This window comes from Azolla caroliniana, unplaced genomic scaffold (genome assembly GCF_043228905.1).
Source record: "Azolla caroliniana isolate FFs.n. ecotype wild unplaced genomic scaffold, voAzoCaro1.0.p SCAF_4, whole genome shotgun sequence".
Taxonomy (NCBI): domain Eukaryota; kingdom Viridiplantae; phylum Streptophyta; class Polypodiopsida; order Salviniales; family Salviniaceae; genus Azolla; species Azolla caroliniana.
The window spans coordinates 11,050,013-11,075,369 of record NW_028230439.1 but is presented as its reverse complement, the minus strand read 5'-3'; the positions used below and the strand labels follow the sequence as shown (position 1 = coordinate 11,075,369).

The window sequence follows — 25,357 nt, the reverse complement described above, 5'->3', positions numbered from 1 at the left end:
AGATGGATGCTACTGCCCCAGGAGTTTGATTTCGCAATTCAACATCGGCCGGGCACAAAGCATGCCGTAGCTGATTTCTTAAGCAAAGTGGATAATGGCGATAATGCGGTGAGGGATGATGATGACTTTCCTAACACTGATATTCTGAGGATCGCAACTATGGCATCACAGGTAGAGACAAATTTTCCGGATCGTTGGCTGGTGTAAATGACGTACTTTCTGACCACGAGACTGCCACCTCTGCAGCTTAGGACGGATGAAAAGAAACGCCTGGCTGTCTGTTGTTGTTGGGTGGGGGGTGAAACCTAGAATGGCTTCACCCCCCTCCCAAGGGGGTTACGTTAGAGAGAGAGCAAGAGAGAAAGAAAAATAGGAAATGACACGAAATGAGAGGGGAAAAAACTATATCCATTAGATGCCCCATAAGGGGTTTATATAATACATAATGTAACGGTAAATAATGACCGTTACAAAAGAGACGACCGTTACACTCTTGTCACTTGCACATAAACATACTCATCCTCACACACTCATTTACTTTACACATACACATCAACCACATCATTACACATACCCTTATGCCTCCCTGTATATTCTTACGGGTAACACTTGGCACGCCTGTGGGACAGTGCATTGCACGGTGAACCCACTCGCCATGGCAACTCTTCTCGATTGGAACTCCATCGGTCTTCTCAACTGTCGGAAATACCTTGACCGGATCACTGCTCTACGATCGATAACTTCGATCGGAGCTTTGCTTGACTCCAACCTTCTTGTTCGGTCAGCACAAGTCGCGATTGGATCATACACCAATCAGCTAGTTCAATGTGGCATGGGTTGTGAAATCGTGTTGTGCATTTGTGTATTCTTTCTTTCATCATGTGAAGTGAGTTATATATATATATATATATATATATATATATTACCCTTTGGTCTTTAAAATTTTTACCCTCAAAATTTTTGAAATTTTATTTTCGGCCCTTGTGTTTTCGAAATTCTACATTCTGCCCTCCAAATTTTGAAATCTCATGTCATGCCCTTGAGCTTTTGAAATTTTGTCTTCTACCCTTGAACTTTTGAAATTCGAGTGCGTGCCCTCGAGTTCTTGTAATTTTCTTCTCTGCCCTCGAGTTTTTGAAAATTTTCTTTCTGCCCCTTTCTCTTTGTTCCCATTCATATTCTCGCCTTTCACTTCTAGCGAATTGTGGTGGCGGCGGCAACAACGATCACGGCGGCGATGGCGGTTGTTTAGACCATTCGATGGAGATCAGGTCATGTACATATCATTCCAGGGTAATTCTCCAAGCCACACATATCAATCTCATTGTCAAAATGACCAATGTGTAAAGATTCCACAATATGTTATGTAGAGATCTTCTCTTCATCGGTAGTTGTGAGAGTGAGCGTTACGCGTTTGTCCTTCAACGCATTAGGTCCCAACCAACCATCTTAAATGGGAACCAACCATAACTCTATATTTTCTAGAGAAACATTTTGAATGACTAGGGTATCAATGAGCTTGAACTATGGTAGAGGCACATTAAGTCTGGAGGCATGTAATCCATAGTTTGCATTGCTACACATTCCACCATAGCTCTAATTTAGATTCGGGCTTGGGCTCAAAGTTGCCATAGGAAAGCTTGGATGGAAGCGATGGAGTGGGGAGTGATGATAGCTGCCATAGTTGTGAAGAGTCTTTGGGATAGAAAAACAGACACGCGGAGAGGAAGGATGAGATGAGGAGGGGATGATGAATGTAGAGAGGGGCTGATGATGGTTGGAGATGGCGATGGTAAAGGCATCACAAGCATATGCAAGGTCACCATCATGTTCCTCCCTCTCCTGCTGTCGATTCTCTGTGATCATGTGGGTGTGTCTGAGTATCTATAAAACCGCCCACGAGTCACTACCACCACCAAGGGAAAACGGAACGAGGAAGGCAGGAGAGAGAGGGAGAAGGTTTGTTGTCTGCTTCCAAATCATTTTTCTCTGCGTCTGTTTCTGCGAGACCTCTACTGATAGCCTTTTCACCAAGGCCCAACTCTGGGTCACATCTTCTAGAATCCTTTTCTCCCAAAATCATATGCATCAATTTTTCTTCTCACCCATGGAAACTTCTGCTTCCCCTCTTAGTTTAGCTGCTTTAGTTGCAAGAAGACCAATAATATTCTGCAGGTTTTCCACCATAGAGCTAACGGATTGAAGACGATATTCAGCCATGGTTGTAGATCTCCTTTCAACTTCGATCCTCTCACTCTTCTATGATAGGATGTTCTCCATGTCTTCTTCAAAGTCCATGATCTCATCAAAAACCTCTCATCGTATCACGTAGAGAGTCTTTCACCAAAAACCTCTAATCAAAACAGCTCGCCATACAATGAGTCTACGCACAAGAACACACTCTCTTAACACAGAGACTAATAGACATACAAAGATGGGGAGTGAGGGAGCGCAAGAATGACCTCTTCTCAAGGGAGGGTCGTCCCACCAAGCGTGCCAAAAGTGTTGTTGGGTGGGGGGTGAAACCTAGAATGGATTCACCCCCCTCCCAAGGGGGTTACGTTAGAGAGAGAGCAAGAGAGAAAGACAAATAGGAAATGACACGAAATGAGAGGGGAAAAAACTATATCCATTAGATGCCCCATAAGGGGTTTATATAATACATAATGTAACGGTAAACAATGACCGTTACAAAAGAGACGACGGTTACACTCTTGTCACATGCACATAATTGTGCATGTGCTCACACATACTCATCCTCACACACTCATTTACTTTACACATACACATCAACCACATCATTACACATACCCTTATGCCTCCCTGTATATTCTTACGGGTAACATCTGCAGTCGTAACTTTTGGTTGGTGGAAGGAGTACTTTACCACAAGGGGCAACGATGGGATTTGGTGACGTGGGATACGCCAGGATGAAAAGGAAGCCGTTCTGCGGGAAGCTCATTGCGGTACGACTGGGGTACATTATGCTGTCATGTGAATCTTCTCACACTATGTAAAAAAAAATAAAAAAATAAAAAAAGTACTTTATATTAGCTTAATGGCATGTTATAGAAGATGGATGTTTGAGAAGATAGGGAAAATAGAACTATTATTTATCCCACATGAATAAGAAACTTAAGGCCCTGGCTATATAAGCACCTTGAGACCCTAATTTTCATTTGTGCTAAGAGCACTTTGGCCACTTTGTCTTGATGGATGATGGTGGCCAAGTTTCCAAAAACCGGAAATCGGCTAGTAAGCAAAACCGGAACCGGTCGGTAAGCAAAACCGAAAACCGGCGGCAATCGGCGACCGGACGAGGCTGGACGCAAACTGAACGGATAAAAGGATCATGGGGCTAATTAAAGTGAAGTGAAGAAAACTAAAGTAAAGGTCATGTGGACAGTCGCATGCAACTAAAAGAAAAAGGCATGCAACTAAAAATAGATGCAACTAAAAGAAAAAGCTAAACAACTAAAAGTAGAGGCCATGCAACAAAAAGTGGACATGCATATAATTAACTAGGAACTCCATATAAAATTCCATCTTTTTTTTACACTCATTTTCTCTCCAATATTATTTTCTTTTCCTTCTCAGCTCCCTTATCTTACGGAAGCCATAACACTCAAAAACCCTAATCTTCCCTACGGAAGGCATAACACTAAAAAACCCTAATTTTCCCTACGGAAACCATAATACTCATATAACCTAATCCTAATTTTCCCTATGGAAACCATAACACTAAAAAACCCTAATTTTTCCCTACGGAAGCCATATCTCTCAAAACTCCTAATTTTTCTTTTCTATTAATCTTAGTAAACTTAAAACTTCTAAATCCCAATCTTGGGATTGATTGTAATTTTTCTTTTCTATTTGTTAATGAAATTTGTCAATCTTTCTTATTTCCATTTATTGTTTAATATAAACATTCTATTAATCTGATATCCTTTGGTCGGAGGCCCCGGGGTCCTACCTCAAGTTCGCGTATCCTCGTCGTATTTTCGTGACAACGTGGGCGATGTTACGACTTGAAAAATATGAAAAGCAGGTCTATGGTGGCCAACTATGTAGAAAGACGTGTATCAATACTATAGGTAGTGTGATCTATGTTAATGGTTGGGGCAACCTACGGAGCTCTCACGAATGCCACACCAACCAGTTCTTCCACTGGATCCATTCTAGAAATGGGGTCTGGATTTTGTCGGTCCCTTTACACCGGCAGCGACGCGGACCGGCAATACATTCTCGTAGCCACGGATTACTGCACTAAGTGGGTAGAAGCAAAAGAGTTACGGGATAATACGACAACATCCACGACAAAATTTCTTTACGAATACATTTGGTGTTGGTTTGGTTGCCCAATTAGTGATCAAGGGAGCCACTTTCTGAATTCGGTCATGTACGAGCTAACACACCATTACGCCGTAGTGCATAAGAAGAGCACGCCATATTACCCACAAGCGAATGGGTTAGCAGAGTTCACGAATAAGACCTTACAGACCATAATGAAAAAGATCATGAATGAGAATAGAATAGACTGGGATACCAAGCTACACAACGACTTGTTGGCATATCAGACGAGTTACAAAAATAACATTGTCGCATTTTTCTACGCGTGCGTGTAGAATAAGGTGGGACCATGGGGGTCTTGGACTAGGGAGTAGATGGCAAGACGGGTATGAGCAAAGTGGAAGAGATTAACACGGTAGAGAAAGTAGAAAGAGACAAGATTTAAGAAGTTATGTATATTATGGGCATGAAAGCCTCAATGCGATTACAACCGCGGCCGCGTGGGCTGGACTCAAAACCTAAGTAGAATGTAAACCCTAATCGGATAAGTAAAGAAAGAAATGAAGAAACACTAAACCGAATAGAAACCCTCGACCTAAGTGGTATACCTCTTCTCACTCAAAATAGGCAACCCCCTCAATGGTGCCCCTTCCTCTCCTTTTATAGCACAAGGAGAGAAAGCCGTTACAAAAGGGAGAGACTAAATATCCCCTTCATTCAATGGGGGATATTTGCTTAGATTCTTGGAGGAGGGATTGATGGGGCCTTAACTCCCACTCCTCACACATACTACTATGTCCATTACTCACCTCGTACTCCTATGTACCTCTCTCTCTCTCTCTCATGTGGATGTGCACATAAGTGCACATCACATTTACATTTTAGGAATCTTGTGGTGCATTTCTTACAATTTACATTTGCTCTTATTAATATTTACAAATACATCATGTGCGTGTGCAACATTGCACACCCCGGTTTTGCTCACTCCGCTCGGTTTTCCCCCTATGGACAAAAATATTCACGACATCCGGCCCCACCAAAACGCACATCCACCGGTATGTGCCAAGAAGGGGAAAGAGGTGAGATTTTTGGCCATGGTGATCAACAGAGTCCTTAGCGTCCTTGTCAACTTTGCCCGACTTCGTCTTCCACTTCGAGCAAGCCCATCCTTCCCACATGGACCACCGTAGCCTCCTGGTCCGCCATACCCGCCGTATGCTCTCGAATTGTCGGTTCCATCCGATCCACCATACTCGACGGAGTTCGCCGAACCACCGTCTCCGCCCGATCCGCCAGACCCTGTCTTCGCACACCTCTCTTTGGCTTCCTTCGTTTTCCTTGCGCGACCTTGGACCGAATCCTCGTTCTTCCCGACTATTTGCCGGATATCGCACCGTGTGCTCTTCGTCCACGCTTGTCTTGCCTCAGCCGCTTCCTCAACTCAACACTGTCACGCGCCGAACTTCGTCGTTGATCATCCTCGTGTTCGTCGCTCGGCCCTTACGTGGCCACATCACACGTCTCGCACTCCGCTCTGCGTACCCTTTCGAAAAGGTACGTTGCTTCACCGACATCCATGTCGGTGCTCTCGTCTTCGGTGTCCTCCGCAACCTCTGATTTTGCCGCTTCGCCCCGAGGTACACCCTCTTGGTCCGCTTGGCCCGCTCGGCCGCACACATCCTTTGGGATGCCCCATTTGCTCTTCACGGTGCGTGACCCTCCGTTCTCCACGCACCTCCTCTGTTTCCCTAGACACAATCCTTCGTTCACGCCGATCGTCTCGTCTCGTTCTGTCGATCTTGTCATCTCGTCGTGCTGTCCTTCGTCCCGCGCCTGCCTCTCGAAGGCTTCATCCGACTGTCATCATCGGTCACTCATTGCGGCTCCTCCGAATGCATGCTTGTCCCTTGGCCCTCGAGCAATAGTATTGCGTGCATCGTATTCCGTCCTTCACTCGTTGTAGACCCGATCTCCGCGTCGGCCTCCCACTCCTCGCCGCCACCCACCGTCTCTTTGGTCTTACACCGATCCACAACCGCCAAAGTCTCAAGGATAGGTGTGGAGGGTTCCTCTCGCTCTCGGTCTCCCACCGAGTCCTACTCCTCGTGCATGCTTGACCTCTTCGTGTTCACCGCCTCCCATCGGGTGTTGCGGTATGCTCGCCACGATCTCCAATTGGGCCGGCTTAGCCCTTTTTGGGACTGGTCTTGGTCGTTCGGTTTTTGGCTCGGTCGACCTTCTTCCGCATTCACATTCGGCCGTGTCGGTCTTGGCCGAACAATTCCGGCCGAGTCCGCTACCTTTCGGGTCGGATCACCGACCGGGTCATATTCCGGTTTGACCGGTTCTCGGCTCTTGTTTCCTCATCACATTCCGCCTCTCCATCGAACTCGATCGCGGCTCCGTCTTTGGCCATCTCGTCGGCCACATCCTTCCCTCCATGTATGCTCGTCTTGAGCCATGTCTCCTCGCGGCTCCCTTCCGTAATCATAACCGGTCGGTAAGGGTTCTGCAAAACAATTCCGGCCTTGCCGGCTCTTCTTCTGTTTGGGCCCGGTTGACCGGCCCCCGCTCCAATCTTTTTCCGCGTCGTCATCGGGTCGTGTCGGATTACCGACCGGTTCGTCTTCCGGTTGGGTCGGTTCCCGACTCTCTCCTCTTTGCCACTCCCGGTTGCTCCCGGCCTCTCCTTCGGTACCTTTGGATATGCCCGTTCCGGGCCTCGCATCCTCTTCGTATGTGCCCGCTCTGGGCCACGCCTCCTCACGGCCACTGCCCATCTCTTCGGTCTTATGTCCGCACTTGGGCGCAACCGCCGTAGTCTCCGGTCTCGGTGTCGAGGGGTCTCTCCTCCGTCCGCTATGACCTTCCTCGTCGTCGTTTCGGTCGTCCGCCTTGGCGCCGCCACCTTCTGTCTCTCCGGTCTCACGTGGGCTCTCGGGCCCGACCGCCGAAGTCTCTAGAATAGGTGTGGGAAAAGTCCCGGTACCATCACTCGTCGGTGTCATGTTCGTAGCCACCTTCGTTTGGACGCCGTGGTCCGTGGCTATCTCTTCCTCGATTCCACAAGCCTCGATTATGCTTGATACCTCCTCGTAGAATGTTTTGGGCAATCGCGTCCCGAAACTTACGCCCACTCTCGAAGTGGTGTTCATTGCTCCGTAGTTCCCGGCCTTATCCGTGGCCATCCTTTTCCCGCAAGACGAGAGGGTGGCTCACTCTGCACCCTCTCCCATATCACCGTTGTACGCTCTTTCGGCCTCTGCATAGGCCCCGTCCTTCATGTGTAGGGAGGCGTCTTCCTCCGTGTCCTCCGATCCTCTCGGGCCCGTCTCCATAGTATACCCTTCTCCGCCTTCGATTTGTGCCTTCACGATCTCGTACGCTTCTCGTACCAAGGCTTTCGATGTCGAGCTCCACCGAACCATTCCGCGGTGAGCTTTCCTCCGTCGGCGGTGACGCGTAGTCACTCACCATCCTCCTTTCACCGCCGCTTGCGGGCCGTGTTGCAGACGACCACATCTCCTCTTGTCGTCGGCATACCCTCTCTACCTCGTTGCAATCCTCGGTGAGGCCGTACGCCCCTTCATCGTCTTTGAGTTCGGATAAAATGACCATTTTTCCCTTTTCATTGACCGACTTTAAAAATAGTAGGACCTTGTCTGTCCCCACCAATCTTTGATCCCGGTCCGAGAGTTGAGCAAAACGATGCTCGAACTCTCGGAATGCTTTCATTGCGCTCTGAGGAACCTTCGCCGATGCTACCCATAGACCGAACTCGCGTCGATCATACTCGTATGCCTCGTCCCATCTTTCTCTTTACCTTGCAAAATCCTTCACCATCCTCGCCATTACTTCCGTGATGTCTTCCTCTTCCATCCTCTTTCTCCCTTGCTGCCTATTCACGTCGGGTTCACCAAATATGTCGTGTTTTTCTGCACGTGCGTGTAGAATAAGGGGGGACTACGGGGGTCTTGGACTAGGGAGTAGATGGGAAGCCGGGTATGAGCAAAGTGGAAGAGATTAGCATGGTAGAGAAAGTAGAAAGAGACAAGATTCAAGAAGTTATGTATATTATGGGCATGAAAGCCTCAATGCGATTACAACCGCGGCCGCGTGGGCCGGACTCAAAACCTAAGTAGAATGTAAACCCTAATCGGATAAGTAAAGAAAGAAATGAAGAAACGCTAAACCGAATAGAAACCCTCGACCTAAGTGGTATACCTCTTCTCACTCAAAATAGGCAACCCCTTCAATGGTGCCCCTTCCTCTCCTTCTATAGCACAAGGAGAGAAAGCCGTTACAAAAGGGAGAAACTAAATATCCCCTTCATTCAATGGGGGATATTTGCTTAGATTCTTGGAGGAGGGATTGATGGGGCCTTAACTCCCACTCCTCACACATACTACTATGCCCATTACTCACCTTGTACTCCTATGTACCTCTCTCTCTCTCTCATGTGGATGTGCACATAAGTGCACATCACATTTACATTTTAGGAATCTTGTGGTGCATTTCTTACAATTTACATTTTTTCTTATTAATATTTACAAATACATCATGTGCGTGTGCAACGTTGCACACCCCGGTTTTTCTCACTCCGCTCGGTTTTCCCCCTATGGACGAAAATCTTCACGACAATGTACAATCCACACCTTTTCGGCTAGCGTTTGGCTTAGAAGTTGTAATGCCCATCGAATTCCAGGTGCCCAGTTTGAGAATTCAAGTATGAGACCGACTGTCAGAAGGCAAGTCCGAGCAAATACGGCTACAACAACTCCTCGAATTAGGCAAGGCTCGGGTGTATAGTATGGCCATACTCGCGCATGAGCAACGACGGCGTAAAGCATTCGTGGATCGACATCGGAGCACACGGGAGAAATGCTTTGCAATTGGGAAGGATGTATTGGTCTTTCAAACACACATGGGTCAAATGCCAAGTAAATTACGGTTCCGCTGGACAGGGCCGTATTAGATAGTTGGAGCGGAAAATGGCACCTTCCAATTGGGTACCCTCGCTAGAGTTATACTTCGGCAAAAAGTAAATGGGTTCCGATTAAAACCTTATCTAGGACCTACGCCCCCAAACCCGTGTCACGCCGTAACTAACACGACAGAGAGGTCCCTCCACTAACTAGTACCTGGAACCCATGTGTAATAAAATGTAACAGTAATAATGTACTTTACCATTAAAAAAAGAAAAAGAAAAAAAGAGAGAGAAGATAGTTACGACTATTAAAAGGTGTTATGCATGCACAAACTTCAAGATCAAGCACATGCGGCACCACGATGTCACACAGGCCAATAAACCCAAGAGCACAAAAAGAGGGGAAAAGAAGGTTTTCTGCACACTACAGAAAATAGACTAACTCTCCTCGCCTCCTGGCTCTCTTGGCTCTCCTCGCTCCCCAACATACCACAGAGTCCACGATCATCGTAGTTTGAGAGCTTCACCTATTCTATACAAGCCGCTTCCGCCCACGATGCTGGTTCCCATATCTGCAGCTTTACGCAGGTGGCTCCTGGAAAAGGGTTTTGAGGGGTACATCAGGGTCGCCGAGGCACCATCACACCCTGATGCTCTTGACATCGCCAAAAAACTCAATGTGGACACTGTGACAAACACCACCATTCGGAAAAAAATGGACCTATCTGCAATTGGGGAGAAAAACTTTGACAGTCCCCCTACAAAAACCCTAGAGGAATATTTTGGGGAATACTCCGTATCAGCCAAGGCATATAGAATGAAAGATATCCCGAACCCATTCTTTCGGGAAATAGCCAAGTTCCTACTTGAGGTCGGTTGCTTGCACGTCAACGCATACGGGATGCCGAAACAGAAGGCAAGCATTATCATTGATACATTCAAAGGGCGCGTAGTAGATTGGGGAGTGATTACGAGACCAACGCTAAGAGAGGGCCTGCACGCATACCAGGCCGGCAAAAGGCTAAGGACGATTATACAACAATATCTTACAATATTGTTTTCGCCTCGCAGTCTGCCCGCCACACCGCCCAGTAAACCTATGCCTCCGCCACGATCCGCGAAATGACGGTTATCGGAATTGGCAACCACGGAATGGGAAGAGGAACCACAACCTTCCCACCCTGTAGTGCAATCATTGCAGCCGGAACAACCAGCAAGGCCGGTCGAAGCACTAACAGCAACGACTGAGCAAGAAATGGAACAGAATCAAGAAAGCCCCAGGCCAAAACGGCGAAGATTAGATCAGAAGGATGGCCGCGGACTGGTCAAAGATACAGCCACACCAATCGACACTTCCGGCCCTACGAAAACACATAACTACATTGGAGATAATCCGGGAACCACAACCGATCATTTCGGCTCAGTCGCAGCGTGGCAAAGGAGTGCTCACAACGGAAAGCGAAGTCCTCAAGTACCCAGACATCCTGGATACGGCCCATGAGTTCGACGCGCTGTTACAGTTTGGGACGACTTACGAACTCATGGAATTTTTGGCGACACAACAGATCAAGGTGTCCCAGAGAACGGCCGAAGAGCACGCAGAACAACAAATGATTGAGCGTTGTCGTGCCTTTTGGCGCCGGATCGTTTGCGTGAGTCGGGTGGGAACCACTGAGGTTTTGGACTAGGAGAAAAGAAAATTCTAAGGCAATGAAGAATATGAAATATGTTGTAAGAAAGAAAGATATGAAAAACTCGTGAATCCCACGAGTATAGTGTATTAGTGAGTACTCAGATTAAGAGAGAAAAATAGTTAGCAAATTCGTGAATCCCACGATTATATTATATTAATCCACCCTTGTAAAATAAGCAACAACCCCCCCCCATACATCTTTCTCTTCTCCTTATATAAGGATGGAAGAGGCTAAGCATAGCTTCATGCTTTTTCTAAAGTGTTCATGCACACTAAATACGTACTTTAAATTATATTTTTAATATTTTATTTTATTTAAATTATACGTACTTTAAATCGGATATAGTATTTTACATATTTCACACTACGACACTCGCCCCCTCCGAACCCGCACATCCTCTGGTATGTGCCGAAGTCCCCGATGCTTGCTATTCACCTTCATCCGAAGCTTCCTCCGATTCTCCCCTTAAGTCGACTATGAGTTGTAATCCACTTTCTTCGCTTTCCGCATCACCGCGACCTTCGTCCGATTGCTCCTTCTTGTCGGTCTTGTCTAGGATCACATAGGGTTCTTCATTAGTCCGCTTCTTGAAAATCTTCACCCATTTCCCGACTATAGGCACTTGTAGCATTGTTCCATCCAACTCGCATAGTCGGTAAGTTCCGTTGTCAAAAACTTTTCGAACCTCGGATGGCCCGAACCACCTTTTCGCGAACTTCCGCATCGTTGTATGTTGATGATCCAAACTACTGTCGTAGACAGTCACCCAATCTCCTTCTTCAATCTTCCGCGGTCGTAGTCGGTGCAATAAAATACATTATACTTGTGTCGTGCCTTTCGGCTCCGGATTGTTGCGTGAGTTGGGTGGGAACCGCTGGGGTTTTGGACTAGGAAGAGGAAGAATTTGAGACGATTCTAATTATGAATAGATTATTAGAAACTTGTGAATCCCACAAGTATAATGTATTTTATTGATTAATATTTATGTAAGAATATGTATTTAGATTGATAGAGAAAGATATAGAAATTTCGTGAATCCCACGAGTATAGTTTATTAATTGGTGTTTTAGGAAATATATCCAATTTCCCAAATATTTCACACCCCTTACATTGTGCTCCCCATCCTTATGTAGTGATGAGGGAGTCTTAGTAATCCATGCTTTTCCTCTAACTATAGACTCCATGCTTTTCCTATAGATAGACTATATGCTTTATCTAAAGTGATCATGCTTTTTTTTCTAACTTGTGCATTTTTTATCGACTATAGCCTTCATGCACGCTAGATGTGCATGTGTAGCTTTTTCTTTTAGCATGCGTTTTTCTTTTAACTAAAGTTTATCCTAGGTGAACTTACCTTTCTATGTAGGACATCTATTTTTTTAACACTAATGAAATGCTAGCGTAATGGTAAGGTTTCACATTATTAACATGGAGGTGCAAGGTTTGAATCTTGCCCTATGCATGTAATGCTTATTTTGATATTTTCTTCTTTTTTCTTCATATTTATTCAATCGGTTATTTTATATTATTTTCACATAGTGTACGAAATACACTACGACAGCGTGCGCTGACGAGAACGGTGGAAAGCGACGATGAGGGACCCCTTGCCAAGATAGGCAGACAATGGAAAGTAGGATTTGCCGCATGGGCATTGAATTACCCCCATTGAATACGACCCTCGTCGAAGTACATAGGGAGTTGGCTACAGTTAATATGGGAGCCAAAGAAAAACAGTCAAGCCGACTCAAACCCAACTACAAAAGGCCCAAGAGTGCATTGTGGAATTAGAACGCAACGCAACTACAATGCAGCAAAACTCCGGTCTTGCATCCAATGATGACGCATCAACGACTTTACAGGAGGAGGTCGAAGCACAAACCGCCATCGCCACAAAAGCAAAAAGAGCTATGTAGTTAGCCGAGTTCGAGATTGACCGCCTCCGCGCGGAACTGCGCCAATCATTAGACATAGAAAAGGATGTCCAGGCAAAAGGACGAAGGGCGGTGAAAGCACTGGAGGATAAGCTCGAGGTAGAGAAAACAACGCATACCTGCACAAAAGAAGAAAATGGGAAGCTGTGTGAGGAAGCCCAAAAGATAGAAGCCGTTATCACGGGGCTTCGAGAGTTATTGGAAAGGAAGAAAGCGTGGTACGACAAGCAGCTTGTGCAGGAACAGGAACTCAAGCATAAGGTAGAAGTCCGCCTGAACAATGAAATGGGTTGGCTCGAGGAACTACACTTGAAAGGATCCTAGATATGGACGAAGATAAAGAGCCTCTATGAGGAAACGGCTACGACCAATAAGCGTAAAATCGAAAACCTCAAGAAAGCCCTGGACAAAGCGCACACCCGCTCCCAAACAATAACGGACAATGTACGCATCCTTCTTCAAACAAATCGCGAGCGGTTTACGGCACAGTTGAAAGTGGTATTGGACAAAGTATGGACGTCATGGGCAACACATGCAACAAAATTGCACACCTACTGGGCGGACTGGGAGAACCGACGAAAAGAAGGCAGAGGCTTCTACAAGCTCAATGAGGAAAGCATTGCGGTAGTACGTGAAGACCTCACGCAGGACTATCGCACGCTAGCGGACCAGCAGTCTGAAGCACCCACACAGCTGTTGGAAGATTTCAGGGAAAGTCAAGAAGAAATTTTCCGCCGGCTAATGGAGGTCAGCAGTGAACAACAGAGGACAGAGACAATTGTGGTACCAAACAGTGATTCTGCTGAACAAGATGAGCCTCGGCCCATTTTGAACAACCCTCTGGAGCTGATCACTATGCCTGTCAACGCTACGGAAGAAATGGACAGGGAAGAGCCCCGTCTGACCGCTTGCCCACAGACTGAAGGAGGAGCCCACACCAGAACCTTGGAGGAATGATCCGGACATCGAACCAATGGAGCTGGCCCTGATCACACAGAGTATAGATGAAAACATGGGAACTCACACACCGGCCAAACGTGGTGAAGTGGACAACACGCAATTGGAGGAGCCGGTCGAGCAGAACAACGAAGCACCTACGGATGTCACATCGTTTCCGGACCAAACCGTATGGACGGAGCTGAACATCCTGGACATTTTGAACGATGAGTAGAGGGACGGGTCTGACATGCCAGGGCACTGTCCCATAGGCGTGCCAACTGTTGTCTGCCGGACCTAACGCTTAGACGAATAGAATATATTATTAGAAGCGTTAAAGAAACACATGTAATGGTTCACGCTAGGAGCGTAACGGACTAAAAGCCCTGTGTATATAAAAGGCGGAAATCCTCTGTAAAGAGCTAGCATGTAATTAGGGAGCTACCTTTTGTAATACAATACTATCTTCTCTGATTCCCGTGTCTATGTAAGTCTTCTACTGATTCGGTGTAGTACTCTGTTGGTAACTGTGGGCTAGTAAGCATGGGATAAGTGTGTATATGAAATCACGCATTGGTGAGATTCAGTTGAAGCTGTCTCCCTTCATGTCTAGACGATACGCTTTGCTTTGTAAGCCTGTTCTGCTTTGCGCACCTATGGATCTATTCCTTGCACCACAATCACCTTGAAGTCTACCTCGAAGGATTGAGAGTAGATAGTGTTCCTAATCGGTAACATCGTCCCATCAAGACTACCCAACCCTGTGAGAAACTTGATTATCAACGCTTAGGTCCTTTTCTCATCACGGTGTGGATTAATGATGCAACCTTTCGTCTTAACCTTCCAGCACACCTACGGCTTGACCCAGTCTTTCATAGCTCTCTTTTGGAACCTTGTCGCACCTCTTCCATTCCTGATCAAGTCGTGCCACCTCCGCCCCCTGTCCAACTTGCTAACGGCCTCAAATATGAGGTAACTACTATTCTTGATTCTAAGATTGTGCGCAATAAGCTCTATTATCTGGTTGATTGGGTAGGCTATCCTCTGAGTGATTGCACTCGAGAATCCATCAATAATGTTTCTAATGCTCAAGCTCTTGTCGACGATTTCCATCGTCGCTATCCAAACAAACCGAGCCCTACATTGTCAACGCCGACTTCCACTCGTCGTTCTCAAAAGGGAGATAGTGTCATGAAAACATAAACATCATAGCTTCACCTAGGTTTGAACCCAAGACCTTGTAATACATACTCAAGAACCCAACTATTAAGATAGCTTATTATCATACGAGATAATAAAAACTACTTCTTGTAATACGTTGGTTATTGTAAATACTCTTGAACATTCTAGAACATTCTAGAACATCCTAGAACATCTTAGAATATTCTAGGTCTAGAACATTCTAGAACATTATAGAAATCTCTAGACTATTCTATAGGAACCTATAAATAGGGGCATACATGTATTCTCAAATCAATTCGAATCAACACTAGTCTGAAGCTCTCATCGCCTATCTTGTATCCATTCTCATTCTACTTTAATACATTCATTCTTCTCTTATCGTTTCATTCCTCTCTTCTTGTGATCTCTTTATATCTTTCTTCTGTTACTCTATCTTCTTTCTTGGTTCTGACAATCGACACACTTCTCCAAGTATACTCCTTTCACTTATGGGAGAAGTTCCTAGTCGGCTAGGATATGCATCCCTTTTTCACTCATGTGGCCGAGCCTCTTATGCCATAACTCTCCACTCGAGTTGGCTGCCACATTTGCTTCTGACTTGCACAATCGAGCATGCATTATATACAATGTTCCCTTTTTATGTGCTCGAGCCACTGTGAGATTTCCTCGGTAGAAATTCCACTTGCCATTTCGGAAACTACCATTGTCATCCAATCTTCCAATAGATATCCGATTCAATCTGATATCGGGGACATGTCGAACTTCTCTTAAATTTAGTCGATAACCTGTCGACGTCATTAGGCTTACACTTCCTATACCGGCTACCTTGCATTCCCCATTATCTGCCATCTTTACATAGCCATGATCACCGGCTATGTAAGTCAAGAAACATGGAAAGATGCACATGAGTCGATTACCCAGGTACACTCTTCTCTTGCAAGATTTTTGTTTGCCTGCTCATGTCAAATGAACATGATCTCCTCTGCACTTGTAACTACGACTGATGTGCCTTTTTCTTGAGAGATCTTTCTAGGTTCGACATCCTTACCAACACCTTTGGGTGATGCATCGGATCGCTGATCCACCTACGGATATATGTTTTCTCTTGGTAGCGGAGCTGTTGCGTGGAGCAACGAAAAGCAGCCAACAGTGGCTCTGTCAAGCACTGAGGCTGAATATCGGGGTGCTACCATTGCCACCTGTGAAGCCATCTGGCTTCGGCAACTGCTGCAAGAACTCCGGATCAAGGTGCCGACCCCGATCCTTATCTATTGCAACAACGTAAGCAGCATACAGCTCGCTAAGAATCCCATATTCCATGCTCGGACAAAGCACATAGAAATGCATTATCACTTTGTCCGTGAACGGGTCCTGAGTTGAACTTCTATATGTTCATACAGATTGACAAGTTGCTAACATCTTCACCAAACCTCTCGGATCGGCCAAGTTGCAACACTTTTCGGAGATGCTCGGCATTCAGCGTCTCGATGTGCCACACTTGAGGGGGAGAACGGAAACAGATAATGGCACTAGAAAAGGAGCCGGAGAGAAAGAAGGAACCAAGATAGGGGGAGATAAGAAGAAAAAGAAAGCCAAGTCGATTGAAAGAGTTGACATATCCGAACAAGTCAGAACAAGCGGCGACGACGGTAGAGTCAAGAAGGACAGAGCTGACCGGAAGGAGAAGGCCAAGTCCCGGACATGGTCTAATGTTGTCAAAGGCCTGAAAATGGGAGACGAGTTGGAGACTACCAACTCGGACAAGAGCCAGAACGAATCGGAGGCAACCGATTCGAACACGAGCTGGAACGAATCGGAGGCAACATATTCGGTTCAACAATTTGAGTCGGGATGATCCGGATCTACTAAAGGCCAAGCGGATGAGAAGGCAACGGAAGTCCATGCCGATACGGAGGAAACAATGGGTTGACAAGCACCGGAGTTGTTATAGCAATGAAGCTGAGAAGGGCCTATTGAGCAGACATGTCGACGAAGAAGGTCGAGGAGCGCAGAACCGGACCGGACGAGGAGCGTGAATGAGGCGAGAGGATTCCAGAAGGGGTCGGATGGAAGAACCAACTACCACAGATACTGACACCATGATCCAACCTCAAGTTGAGCTTGAGGGGGAGTGTTGAGCGAGCAAGCTCAACCGAATCCGGATCGACTGAATAAGCCAGAGCCAAATCGGTGTCTAGATGGTATCCAGAACCAGGAGCCAGATCGGAGAGCCGGATCGGATTGTAATCGGTAGGTCGTTAGAGGCCTACGAATCTAGCCTAATACGTAGGCATATTTTTGGGAGTCAGTGTCAGTCACTTGTATGAGCATTGAAGTACCTGTTAGTACTTCTGTCAGTCCTTAAATGGACTTGTATAAAAGTGCTCTCTGACCACATTCTATGTACAGAGTGCTATTATTTTGAATAGAGTTTATGTTTTACTCACTCTGTCTCTCCCTTGTATACTGTGTAATCTCAAGATTCCATTAAACTTGCATTTGTGTTTTGTTGCTATCCGGAAAAGCATGTTTGTTTTAGCTTCCGCAAGCGTATTCTTTACAGGGTCGATGGTAGATGTCAAACTCAAACGTAAGTGATGCTTTCGACAAGAGATATATCAATGCTGAGTGATCGACATTGAATGAAAACTTCTGGCCTAATAGGTAGTGTCGGTACTTCATCACACTATAGAACATTCCTAACGCTTCCTGTTCCGCTGTAGAGTAGTTCGGTTCTGCCTTCAAGAGCTTTCGACTTGCATATACCGGCCGGTACCACTTCGGCTCCATAAGTTTCATGAACACACTGCCGATGGCCACATCTGACGCGTCCACAAACACATGAAAATTGTTTGTGTGCAAAAGTCATCGAAGACATTAAGGTGCCTTTGTAGGCTGTGTTCAAACTGAGAGAGTTAAACTATATCATCTACATAGAGCAAGAGAAAGACATGCATAACCCCTAGGATTACCATGTTGCCTTCCCTACGAACAATAAAATCAAGAATCTCATCAATGTAGATCCCAGAAAGAGTCAGTGATAGGGAACAATCTTGTTTTACACCAATGGTGTTAATGAAGCAATTGGACAGGGCGCCCGTACATCATATGTATCCAAAGACTTCATATAAAGCTTAGATGGCCCAAATCATGTCATCTGGTATCTCCAAGATTTTAAGCCTATCAAATAGCCGCAATCTACGGACTTTTTCAAAGTCTTTGAGGAAGTCCACAAAACAACAATATAATTTCCTCTTGTGAGCATTGGTCTGGTCAATTAAGCATCTAAGTGTGAAGATATGGTCAATAGTAGAGAAGGCTCATCTAAATCGGTCATGTTTGGGTGCTAAAAGACTTAATGTTTCCATATGGTCTGTAAGCTCTACTTCTATTACTGTACCATATAGTTTAGCTAGCATATGGACAATCATAATGGTCCTATATGTATTTGGTGTCCATGGGATCCCCTCCTCTACGTATAGAGGCCACTGTGTTCATGGTCCATTGTGGTGGAAAACCCTCCATGAGGACACGATTGAAGAGTGAGAAAAGGAGATAGGCACTCTCGACGATATATAATGTACTAAGCCCGCAATCCTCTGTTCCATGAACTTTCTATGTTGTAATTTCTTTATGACCTTAGTGACCATAGAGATTGTGGAAAATGTCCCCATGGTCAGTCGAGGTGTAGAAGGCATAAAAATGGGTGGTTGATTGTGGTCTTGATTATTGTATTCTATTCCAAGTAGTGGCATAATTGCTACTCAGGAGCATATGGTAGAGCTCCCAATATTGGCATGCCTCCCATGCTTGTCTCTTACGACGTCTCATCTTTAACATTACTTTGGGAGCATGTATTGAGGTAAAAGTACCACTAAGTTAGAATACTTTAAGTTGTTTATATAAGTCTCTTCAATCCTCATCATACCTTCAATTCTATGGCATATAACCTACTCTACTTTGCTTGGAGTGTTTCATGTGTGGGAAACTACTAATTGTTGCGGAATGAAGGATGTATGTGAGTTGTGTAATAAGATTCTCTAAATGCAAGGAAGAATCAAGGGAGGAGAGATGAGCTCGAACATGTCATAGGGCTCATGTGTGACATTTATTGTGGTTTTTTGGATTCATTGACTAGAGTTGGTGGTGTTGGAGATACTTTCGTTATAAATCAGATTCTCTTACAAACTATGCTATGAAAGCACCAAATTTTACCATGCTTTCATTGAGAGTCGAACTCAAGACCTCCCGCTTACTAAACGGGTGCTCTAACCAATTGACCTATGAAAGCCTCCCACTTATTATTAATTGAGCTATGTAAACACATACTTCATCACAAACCAGATTCCATAACAAACTAAGCCATGAAAGCACCAAGCTTTACCATTCTTTCATTTGAGAATCGAACTAGAGAGCACCCATTTATAATTGAGCTATGTAAACACATACTTCATCATAAATCAGATTCTATAACAAACCAAGCTATGAAAGCACCAAGCTTTACTGTGCTTTCATTGAGAGTTGAACTCAAGACCTCCCACTTACTAAACGGGTGCTCTAGCCAATTGAGCTATGAAAGCCTCCCATTATCGAGCTATGTAAGCACATACTTCATCACAAACCAAATTCTATAACAAACAAAGCTATGAAAGCACCAAGCTTTCATTGAACGTCGAACTCAAGACTTCCCGCTTACTAAACGGGAGTGCTCTAGCGAACTGAGCTATGAAAGCCTCTTGCCTACACAAAGTAAACTTGAGCTATGTAAACACATCATTGAGAACCAAATTCAAGATCATTGAACTAAATGGGAGTGCTCTAGCGAACCGAGCTATGAAAGCCTCTCGCCTACTACAAAGTAAACTTGAGCTATGTAAACACATAATTGAGAACCAAATTCAAGATCATTGAACTAAATGGGATTGCTCTAGCAAACTGAGCTATGAAAGCCTCCCGCCTACTACAAAGTAAACTTGAGCTATGTAAACACATAATTGAGAACCAAATTCAAGATCATTGAACTAAATGGGACTGCTCTAGCAAACTGAGCTATGAAAGCCTCCCGCCTACTACAAAGTAAACTTGAGCTATGTAAACACATCATTGAGAGCCAAACTCAAGATCCCCTGCTTACTAAGCGGGCGCTCTAGCCAAATGAGCTATGAAAGCCTCTTGCTTACTACAAATTGAGTTATGTAAACAACGCAACATGTTATGTACTTCATTACAAACCAGATTCTATACCAAACTAAGCTATGAATGTACCAAGCTTTACCATGCTTTCATCGAGAGTTAAACTCAAGACCTCCCTCTTACTAAACGAGTGCTCTAGCCAATTGAGCTATGAAAGCACATTCCTTTAGCTAGTAAACAATTAAGTGTGAGACTTTTATTTGAAGGACTAAGACCCTCTTTCTAGGTTCGACCCTCTAGGTTTTTGTGATCACTAATCTTTACATTTATAAAACAATTAATGATTGTGCTTTCATAGCTCAGTTGGTTAGAGCACCTGTTTAGTAAGTGGGAGGTCTTGAGTTCAATTCTCAATGAAAGCAATGTTCACAGTGTTGGAATGTATGAGTGGTTACATCATCTCTCACTCTAGTGACGATTTCCAAGAGGAGAGGGTTTAAGAGGATACTTAAGATGAAAATCATGAATGACCTCTTTGCATTGGCAGGTTTCCATGTATCTTTTGAGAGTGGTTAACATTTCCACTAAACAAGATACCATAGTTTTCTATGGGAAACCTTAAGTATCTTTTGAGAGTGGATAGTTTTTCCATTAAACAAGATACCATAGCTTTCTATGGGAAACCTTCAAATCTAAAATGTCTTCAACCTCATATTCTTCTCTGTTGACACTCTATGTGTCTTTGTCGGCTATTGTTGTGTGAGGTGTAAACCGATTGATGTAGAAGCATCTATGGATCTTGCTATGGAGTTAGCAAGCAAGCACAGTAAGGAGATGTGAAGCAATGTACCTGTTCAAGAGAATATACATCGAGAAAGTGAGAGAGACAATTACATAGTTATGGCTCAAGAAGATTATTTCTATATTAATCCCATTTGTTACTCCTGGGCTAGACTAGCTACTAACACAGGGTGTCCTTCCGGATCACTTCAACAAAGGGGTGGTTGCGGTAAGTATTTCCGACTCTGATAGGCTTCAACCGGTTAACGTCCGGTGGAGACCCGATTCACAACACACAGTGTTACACACGTTGTCGCGTTGTTACGCGCGTGCGTGGAGAAAGGCGGGACCACGGGGGTCTTGGACTAGGGAGCGACGGATCGTAGGAAGTCGCACTTCACCATTCCTGGGGCACCCCTGAAACGCACCGGAAGAAGCCGAAGGGAGAGAGAGGGAGTGAGAGAGCGTGCTTGACACCGACTCACACACGCGCGCGCACACACACACACACACACACACACACCCTCTTGTACAGGAAACGCAGGGAAAGAGGGGAGCACCCGACACCAACAAGACGCCAATATACATAGACAGACGCAAACGTATATGTATATATATATAAGAAGAATACACTCCCGGCTTCGAGCTGGACCAAGATAGTTTACAACAGTCGTCTTCTGTCAAGCCGCCGTCGGGGAGCCCTCGGGCTCGTCGCGCCGAGCGGGGTCTTGCACAGGAGATAAGCTGCAGCCAACCCTAAAGGAACACGAAGGGGAAGAAGAAGAAGCAGAAGAAACCTAACCCTAAACCTACCGGTATACCCTCTAATCCAAAAAGGGCAACCCTTTCACAAAGGGTGTTCCCTTCCTTTTATAGAACAAGGAAAGGGATGCGTTACAATGTGGAACAATCCCGCCTTACAAGGGATCATCTGCCTCGACTTGACTACTCTTCGGCGCCATAAAGGCGCCCTCGATATTCACACTAAATGTACATGGGTGCGTACACACGCTGCACCCCGCCGATGTAGCAAATGTTTCCCGGTTTTCGCCTATGGCCGAAATTCTCCACGACATCCGCCCCCACCTAACTGCACGTCCACCGGTACGTGCCAATCTGGTTGAAGGGTGAGAGATTTCGGCCGGTGAGAAACCGGTCTCCCGTGATCCGCATCTCGGCTCGCTGCCGGTTTAATCCGGCGGTTTCGAGTCTTCCTTCGCGCTCGCCTCCCCGTAGGCTCGTTCGACCCGTTGATGGGTCCTCTGCTGCGACCTTCGTAGCACGCGTTCTTCCGTTGGCCCTTGTTCGGCCGTATGAACACCCCGCTTCCCGCCGTGTGCCCGATGTCCTCCGCTAGAGGAATGCCCGTGGCAGCCCGCCGTTGTCGAATCGTGATGTCCCGATGGTGTTTCGCGTCGCCTTCGTCCTTCCGCCGCCACCTTCCTTCTCCATGGTCTTACATCGCCGCGTCGGCTCGAACCGCCATGGTCTCCGGAACGGTGTGGAAGATCCCTTTCCGGCCTTCTCCGCTCCGGCACCTCCGTGTGCCACCTACCCTCGTCTGTTGTTTGGTACTGCCCGTGTTGCACTCCTCGTCGGCCCTTTTCCGGCCTGATCGTGCATCGCTGTTCACCCGCATGCCAGTGTCCTTTGCATCCGAGGAACACCCCGTAGTAGCCCGCTTGGCCCTTCCCGTCTTCGTGCTGCTGCCATAGGTCCTGGGTCTTTCACTTGCCATCGTCCCCTCGCCCCCACCAGCTTGTCACCCCGGCTTGCCGTGTCAGTCTTTGTTACTTCGACGGAGTTACCGAGATCTACGAAGCGTGTGTGGAGGATCCTCCTCCGGCCTCTCTTGCCGTCCTGGTTCCGACCCTGTGCAGTCCACTAGGCACTTGTCCCTTCGTTCTCGGCACCTCCCTTGTGCCGTCTTCCGCTTCCTTCGTTCGGCCTCGCCCGCGCCGAACACCGTCCCGTAGTCACGCTTCGATCCGGCCCGTGATGGCCACTCGCAAGACTCTTGTTCTGTCCAAGGTGTGCCTTTCCGGCCTGACACACCTCCCCGTGTTCACCCCTATCGGCTCCTTCCGATACCTTGTGTCGTCGGGTGTCTTTTGTTTCAGTCCCTCCCGGACTCTCCACGTGCCTTCCGCGTAACCGGGTCCCGTTTCCCGCCGCCACCAACCTTCTCTCTCGGTCTCATGTTGCCACGTTGGCCGAACTGCCGGAGTCTCTAGTTAAGCGTGGGGATCCCGTAGGACCGGACTTCCTTATGCCCATAGTCTTCGTCACCTTGCCGCCACCGTCAGTATCTTGGTCACGTCGGCCGCGTTGCCGATCGCCGAAGTCTCTAGAACCGGCGTGAAGGATCCTCCGTAGAACGCCCTTCCGTAGCCCTTGCCTTCGTCACCTCGCCGCCACCGTCAGTATCTTGGTCTTACGTTGGCCGTGTTGCCGACCGCCGAAGTCTCTAGAACCGGTGTGAAGGATCCTCCGTAGGCCTCCCTTCCGTAGCCCTTGCCTTCGTCACCTCGCCGCCACCGTCAGTATCTTGGTCTTATGTCGGCCGTGTTGCCGACCGCCGAAGTCTCTAGAACCGGTGTGAAGGATCCTCCGTAGGCCTCCCTTCCGTCTTCCCGACCCTGTCTCGGGTCGTCCTTTTCCGCATGCCGAGAGGGCGATTTGTTCCGCACCCTCTCCCGTACCGACACCTTCATGCCGAATCCGGCCTCGATCGAACGATCCACGACCGGATTTTGCTCCATACGAATCGGAATGCCGATCTTCTCGGGCCGCTTCCGTCCTCCGTCCCGCGTTTGCATCTCGAAGACTTGATCCGACCGTCATCGTCGGTCAATCGTTGTCGCCCGTCCGCCGTATGCATGCTTGTGTCTTGGCCCTCCACCGGCCGTATTGCATGCGTCTCGTGTCGTGCTTCCGCTGTAGACCCGACCTCCGCGTCGGTCTCCAACTCCTCGCCGCCACCCACCGCTTCTTCGTTCTCCTTTCGATCCACGACCGCTGATGCCTCACGGGTAGGCGTGGAGGGTTCCTCCCACTCTCTGTTCACCACCGAGTCCTCGCCTCTCAAAGGCTCAATCGGTCCACCGTTTCCGGTCACTTGTTGACGCTCTCTTGGATGCATGCTCGTTCTTGGGCCCTTCACCGACCGTAGTGCATGCTTCGTGTTACGCCCTTCATCCGCCGTAGACCCGACCTCCGCGTCGGCCACTTCTTCCTTTGTCACCGTAGCCCGTTCCGACCCGAGCTCGCCATCTTGGATCCGCTCGTCCATCATCTCATACCGGATACCCGCTCCGATAACTTTGTCCGCTTCGGCCTCCGACTCCTCGCCGCCACCCGCCGTCTCTCCGGTCTCACGTTGATCCGCAACCGCCGAAGTCTCTAGAATGGGTGTGGAAGGTCCCTCTCGCTCTCGGTCTTCTAGCAAGCTATGATCACCGTGCCCACTAGGCCTCCTTCTCGCTCTCACCGGCTCCCACCGTAACCGTACCCGGCCGGCTACGAATTGATCAAACAATCCCGGTCTTGCCGGCTTCCTTCGGTTGGTGCCCGGTTGACCGGCCCCCACTTCACTCTTCTTCCGCTCCGACTCCCGGTCGGGTCGGATTACCGACCGGCTCATCTTTCAGTCAGGCCGGTTCCCAACTCGCTCCTCGATGCCGCTCCGGACCTCTCCTTCGGTCTTTTCGCACGTGCCCACTCTGGGCCTCTCATCCTCATGGCCACCGCCCATCTCCCCGGTCTTATGTCCGCGCTCGGGCGCAACCGCCGAAGTCTCCGGCCCCGGTGTCGAGGGATCTCGGCTCCGCCCGCTACAAACCTCCTCTTCGTCATTTCGGTTGCCCGCCTTGCCGTCGCCACCGTCCGTCTCTCTAGGTCTCACACCGGCTCTCGGTCCGGTTGCCGGAGTCTCTAGGACCGGTGTGTGGAAGGTCGCGGCACCGCCGCTCGTCTCCTCCTCCCCCGATGTTTCGGGCCGCCATGTCCCGAATCCGTAGTTACCGGCCTCCATGGTCGTCCATTCGCCGCAAGACGAGAGAGTCGCTCATTCCGCACCCTCTCCCACATCGTCGCCGTCGTGGTCGCCCGCCTTGCCGCCTTGCCGCCCGTCACTCTAGGTCTCACACCGGCTCTCGGGCCGGTTGCCGGAGTCTCTAGGCCCGGTGTGCGTAAGGTCGCGGCACCACCGCCCGTCTTCTCCCCGCTTGATGTTTCGGGCCTCCATGCTCGAACTCCCTCATGTCCGCTCGAATCGGCGATCGCCGCCTCACCGTCCCCGACCTCGTCCTCGGTCGATCTTTCTCCGCATGTCGAGAGGGTGGCTCGCTCCGCACCCTCTCTCGTGGTACCGATGTACCATTCTCTTTCGGCCTCCTCATCCTCCGATTGCCTCCGGCCTGACTCCATAATAAGCCCTTCTTCGGCTTCGATTTTCCCCTTCACAAGCTCTCATGCCTCCCATA

At 47.6% G+C, this 25,357-nt stretch overlaps 1 long non-coding RNA gene and 3 other non-coding genes across 4 annotated transcripts; 1 reads left to right on the top strand and 3 right to left on the bottom strand.

The window, feature by feature from the left end:
• Positions 1–6,613: 6,613 nt before the first annotated feature.
• Positions 6,614–25,273, bottom strand: LOC147865076 (uncharacterized). Its single transcript, XR_015529713.1, has 3 exons — positions 25,176–25,273; positions 24,621–24,900; positions 6,614–6,768 (listed from the first exon to the last, which is right to left on the bottom strand). It is a non-coding gene; the product is annotated as an uncharacterized LOC147865076 (long non-coding RNA).
• Positions 19,178–19,251, bottom strand: TRNAT-AGU (transfer RNA threonine (anticodon AGU)). The gene has a single exon. It is a non-coding gene; the product is annotated as a tRNA-Thr (tRNA).
• On the bottom strand, positions 19,467–19,540 carry TRNAT-AGU (transfer RNA threonine (anticodon AGU)). The gene has a single exon. It is a non-coding gene; the product is annotated as a tRNA-Thr (tRNA).
• TRNAT-AGU (transfer RNA threonine (anticodon AGU)) lies at positions 20,442–20,515 on the top strand. The gene has a single exon. It is a non-coding gene; the product is annotated as a tRNA-Thr (tRNA).
• Positions 25,274–25,357: the final 84 nt, after the last annotated feature.